A 6221-nucleotide genomic window follows, 5' to 3' on the forward strand; every position below is an offset into this window, starting at 1 on the left:
CACACCTTCTTAATTTGAAGTCTGACTGCTTAAATGGCTCACGTCAGTTGCGTGTCTATCAGGCCACACTTTTTTATTACTTGAATTACGGATCCGCTGTAGTTTTTGCTAAAGTGGAAAAAAAATCTATTTTGCCATTTTATAAATACCTCCAATAAAGAAAACCCAAATAAAGATTTATAAAATCTACTTTATTTAAATCGACTTTCTATTACGAGTTTAGCATCTGTGCAAAACAAATTTTTAAATATTGAACAAATAAAATCGCCGAATTAACGTTACCGAGTGAAATTGTCGGGGTTATATTTAAACCCTATTATAGTAGGAAATGAGAACACCTGAATGCTGACGGCACATTCTATTTTTTTAAACAACCTATTTGTGGTGAAAGTCATTTAGGGGGAAAAAATCTGAAATAGCATTTTTGTATCACCTTCCGACAGGAATATTGCTGTAAAAAGTCCGTAAACCAAGTATAATAAAAACGTGTGGCCTCAGAACACAAGCACGTTTCAATCTGCAAAGACGTTTCTGCTTGCATCTTCAGATTGTCATTAAATTCACTATTTTTGTGGTAGTGTATATCGGGCACACATACCTACACCAGAAAACAATTTAGCAATATGTTCTCTTCCCAGACTGAGCTCAACGTAAACAAGCGGATCCCAGGAATCAGGCCATATAGCTCTCAACACACATACTATATATACTACCGACAAAAAATAAGGGAACTGATGAAATGACAGTGAATGTGAAATTGCTCTGAGTGTCCGTAAAGTTCAATATTTGTTGTGTCCACCATGTTGGGCAACACATTCACGACACCTTGATGGCATACTGTTGATTAATTTCCGGATGGTTGCCCGTGGTATTGCCCGCCATTCCTCCTGAAGCGCTGCATCAAGCTGGGCCAGGTTGACGGGTGCGGGGTCCCTGGCGTACACCCTTCGACCGAGAATGTCCCATAGATGTTCAATTGGGGACAGGTCTGGGGACTTAGAGGGCCAGTCCAATGTCTGTATGCCCTCTCGTCGGAGATAAGCTGTGACAATTTGGGCTCGATGTGGTCTGGCATTATCATCTTGGAATTCAAAATTCCTGCCGATGATTCTAGGCAGTTGAACCACGACAGGACGCAAAATTTCGTCAACGTATCGCTGACCAGTCAAGGATCCATTAACGATGACCAGATCTGATCGCCTGTCATGTGTAACCTCGCCCCACACCATGACACTACCACCCCTATATCGATCATGGTCAATAATTGCCGCTCTGGCATACCGCTCACCGCTACGGCGCCAACAACGTTTTCTGCCATCTGTGAATCCGAGGCAAAACCTTGACTCATCTGAGAACATAGTGTAACGCCAATGGCGCAAAGCCCGTCCCTGATGCTGCCTAGCCCATGCCAATCTTTGGCGCCTATGGTGAGCTGTAAGAGTAACACCCGTGAAAGGCCGCCTTGCTTTCAGACGTGCGTGATAGAGCCGGTTTTTTAACGGTTGAGTGTGAAATTCGTCGCCCAGTGAGTGTACGGAATTCCCTATTGATGACAGGTGCTGATTTGAACCTATTGCGTAGGGCCATTAATGTAATGAGACGATCCTGTCGTGGTGTCGTTGATTTTGGTCTACCACGCCCAGGTCTCATTGCAACCCCACCCGTTTGACGGTACTTGTCCCACAGGCGTGAAATTACACTTTTTGATTTACCCAACATTCGGGCAACTTGACACAAAGATGTCCCCCACCCCCACCCCACCCCCTCCTCTATCATCCCCACAATTCTCCATTTTGTTTGTTCATTGAGATACTGCCTCGGAGGCATTTTTCAGCATATGTTCAACTCTCTTACATTAGTGATTGTGAGTTCTCCAATACCTTTACAGAAGTTGTCTTCTGTGTGCACGTGCATCACGTGTTGGTAATGCATCATGTGGAATTTCATTGTCATTGGATGTTGCGTTCGGGTGCAACGCTACGGTAACGCACCCTTTCACCTCTACGTTTGCTGCATTCAATTTCTTCGTTCCCTTATTTTTTGTCGATAGTATACATACAGATGGTTTCGTTTTGGGGCTCCACGATAATGTTGATCTATATTTTAGTATAAACCCACAGGACTTTATTTTTCTTGTGCCAGTACTCTTTCGAAGGAAAACCAAGTTCTATGGATAGAACGTTCAAAGGCTGGGGTCACAACCCGTTATAGTGGAGAAGCTCCTCTGTAAACAGTACCGTCAGTGAAGTGCCCAATGGTGTAAACCCTATGTTGCTAGACCACTAGCCAATTTTCTTCTGAACAGTGAGCTGTGTCTGTACATCTGAAAAAAATTGAAAATATTATCAATCTGCCAGTCCTCAGTTAGTCACGAGAGCAAGTGAGATTAAGAAGAAGAAGAAAAAACTTTATTACCCTGAATGGGAATTTGCTGTACATCATCACAGAGCGCACATATGAGTATAGGATAAATAAGATAAATAAAAGAGCGTTTCTCACAGGTAAAAATACTGTAAATAAATCACTGAACACAGATTAAAAATATGCAGGCAAAACAGTTATGATTAATATAATAACAACAATGTACATATACAGGGAAAGATAAGATTTGTATGTAAACAAATATCATTTATTGTTTAAAAAGCCGATGCTGGACGGGATGAACGATTTCAGGGCTCTATTTTATTGGAATTTTGGAATTTGGAAACGTCTGCCAGATGGTAAAAGTTTATATTCTGTGTTTAAAATGTGGGAGGAGTCATGTCAAATTTTATTTGCCAAAATTAAATCTCAAAGTCGAAATCCACATTTACGATTTTACTGCTTAATTTGACGATTTTGTTTCGGTTTTGAACTGACAGGGATCCATACCAGCACTGGATTGAGAAGGTTAACCCCATGCATCCCTAGGCGGGATATGTCCTAGGAGACCTTCATAAACAAAAACCCACAACCATAACAAAAACAACACATAAAAACACATGCGTCCTAAGGAGGGACACCTCCCACCATGAGTCCCAAGGTGGGACACGTCCCTCAAGTGTCCCAAGGAGGGACAGTCACACCAAGAGTCCCGTGGAGGGACGCCAATTACCCACAACCCCACACCATGCGCCGACATGCCAACCGGCGAAGACGACCTTAAAGCACCTAACTGAATCAATGAATGAAAGAAGTCAGCGGAGACGCAGAGAGATAGGCAGCAGAGAGGCATAGGCGGGCGCTGATCACCGACCAGCGGACAAAACCAGCGGACAAGACCAGCGGACAAAACCAGCGGACAAGACCAGCGGACAAAACCAGCGGACAAGACCAGCTGAGCAGCCCTGGAGAGAGGTGTGAAGAACAACTCTGGTCATATCTGGTCGACGCCCGGGAAACAGTCTAGCCTCTCTTACATTCTCCTTCACGCCCATATTGTGATCACTGTTAGCTATAGAGTAAATATCGTAGAAATTGCCGAAAACCTTTCATCGTTCTGTTATCGTGCTACATAGAGTGTGGCCATCAAAACGGCGTGTTCCTGATAATGAAGAAGTTGACATCCGTAAATTCTCTCCCTTATGCGTATAATTTGAAAATTCGATTTTAAGTGGTCAAAATGTTCATGCTAAAGTTTGACGTGAGATTTCACAGTTTTGTCGTGAGAGCGTGATATGAGTGATAAAAGCGCGAGTCTCAAGCTAAGGGTCTCAGAGTTGGCAGGTATTCTGACGTGTTGTGAGTCATCAAGGAAGTTAAAAGTGACACAACTCTCTCTGTTGGTTGATAATCGTTAAAAACGTTCAGTTTGACCAGGTAGACTATAACGTTGTAGATTATCCCTGGTTTGACTTGGCGACACGCGCTGTACCCCGCCTCGGCGATTCATCAGTGATCCAGACTCGCAGCCAGGTTCTTAGAGTCTATGCCTGTACGGCGATGCTCCTTCGGATACGCTGGATGTTGATGAAGTCGTCTCAATGCAGTGACACATACCGGTCTTCTTGATCTAATTCCCACCTTCCCCAAATGATTCCTTAGGTGTTGGTCTGATACCCTCCTCAATCCAGGCACATGCTCCGCACTCGCGGTGACACTATTATGTCGATAACATGTCATGGTGCACTACACAAACATGTTACTAACATTGTTCAATCCAGAATACTGCATTTGTGTGGAATGTTTCATGAAAATACAAAACCAACATTCTTATTAAACTCATCAGTTTCTTTTCTGTCAAGTGTGTACCATGACGTCCATGAGAAAGAAAATAAATAAATCATGAGCTGTTCCAATCGCCATTCATCGGTTCCCAATTGCGCAGATCGATGCTTATGGTGTTGATTACTGGATAGTCTGGTCCAGACTCGATTATATACGACCGCCGCCATATAGCTGGAATATTGCTGAGTGCTGCGTGAAGCTAAACTCACTCACTCACTTACTCCAATTTCCATTGATACTATAACTTTCAAATGACTGGACACTTTGAGGTGGTATTTTGGTACGGTGTTTATTTTGCCCTTTCAACCCCATTTAAAAAACTTATGGAAATTATAAGGAACGTTATGTTATATGAAGTTAAGACACGTATCGTGGGAAATGACCCGACGTGTTGTGTTTTGTCCTCACATAGATAAGCTCCTTAAACGGTTGAAGTGCACATATGACGGGCAGGGTTGGTTCGTGGAATGACTGGGGGCACTCACAGATCTCGCAGTACACTTTTCAGTTTTTATCTCGCCAGCAACAAAACCCTGGTGTCGTCGTTAACCTGGAATCTAAGAAAGATGACGGTAACAGAAAGCCCTGTGTGGGTTCTTGACATGATGACATATTAACAGAAAGCGCTGTTCGGGTTCCAAACATGCTGGCGTTAACAGAAAGGCATGTATGTGTTGTAAACATGCTGGCATTAACAGAAAGGCATGTATGTGTTGTAAACATGCTGGCATTAACAGAAAGCCATGTATGTGTTGTAAACATGCTGGCGTTAACAGAAAGGCATGTATGTGTTGTTAACATGCTGGCATTAACAGAAAGGCATGTATGTGTTGTAAACATGCTGGCATTAACAGAAAGCCATGTATGTGTTGTAAACATGCTGGCATTAACAGAAAGCCCTGTGTAGGGTCTAAACATGCTGGCGTTAACAGAAAGCCATGTATGTGTTGTAAACATGCTGGCATTAACAGAAAGCCCTGTGTGGGTCTAAACATGCTGGCATTAACAGAAAGCCCTGTGTGGGGTCTAAACATGATGCCATTAACAGAAAGCCTTGTATGGGTTCTTGACATGATGACATTAACAGAAAGCCCTGTGTGGGGTCTAAACATGCTGACATTAACAGAAAGCCCTGGTGGGGTCTAAACATGATGACATTAACAGAAAGCCCTGGTGGGGTCTAAACATGATGACATTAACAGAAAGCCCTGGTGGGGTCTAAACATGATGACATTAACAGAAAGCCCTGTGTGGGGTCTAAACATGATGACATTAACAGAAAGCCCTGGTGGGGTCTAAACATGGTGACACTTTAACAGAAAGCCCTGGTGGGGTCTAAACATGATGACATTAACAGAAAGCCCTGTATGGGTTCGAAACATGTTGACGTTAACAGAAAGCCCTGTGTGGGTTCGAAACATGTTGACGTTAACAGAAAGCCCTGTATGGGTTCGAAACATGTTGACGTTAACAGAGAGCCCTGGATTCATATCCTGGTATATGTGGACGGTCAGGCTATCATAATGTACATAAGAGGTTACACATTCACATTTTAGTTTCAAACTTAACTTGCAACAGGTTTTATATATATTTATATGAATCACAAATTGCAATATCCAGAATACATACAAACCAAAGGACACGATGGGATAAGGGACATGTTTGGAACACATGATCTGCATAATTTAATAACATTATCAGACTTTCAGAAATCATTGTTGGAGTTCACTGATCTATTCGTGGAATTAAACAGGTTTGCCCTATAGCAATGCTAAATGTGCACGAGGACTAAATCGTTTAAGTACGTTGTAAACGTGACCATTTCAGTGACTTGGAGAACACGTGACCTGATAGATAAGATACCACACTGCAAATGTAGTACTCAGTATGACATTCACCACATATGTCCTATCAGATACAGTCAGGGCACATTGTTTTGTTTCTGGCCTATTTTCTTTTTGAATTCTTTGAATAAACCTTCTCACTTTGCTGCTTAGTGGAGTTGATTCTACATA

This window comes from Haliotis rubra, unplaced genomic scaffold (genome assembly GCF_003918875.1).
Source record: "Haliotis rubra isolate DU_JTF1 unplaced genomic scaffold, ASM391887v1 Scf40, whole genome shotgun sequence".
Lineage (NCBI taxonomy): Eukaryota > Metazoa > Mollusca > Gastropoda > Lepetellida > Haliotidae > Haliotis > Haliotis rubra.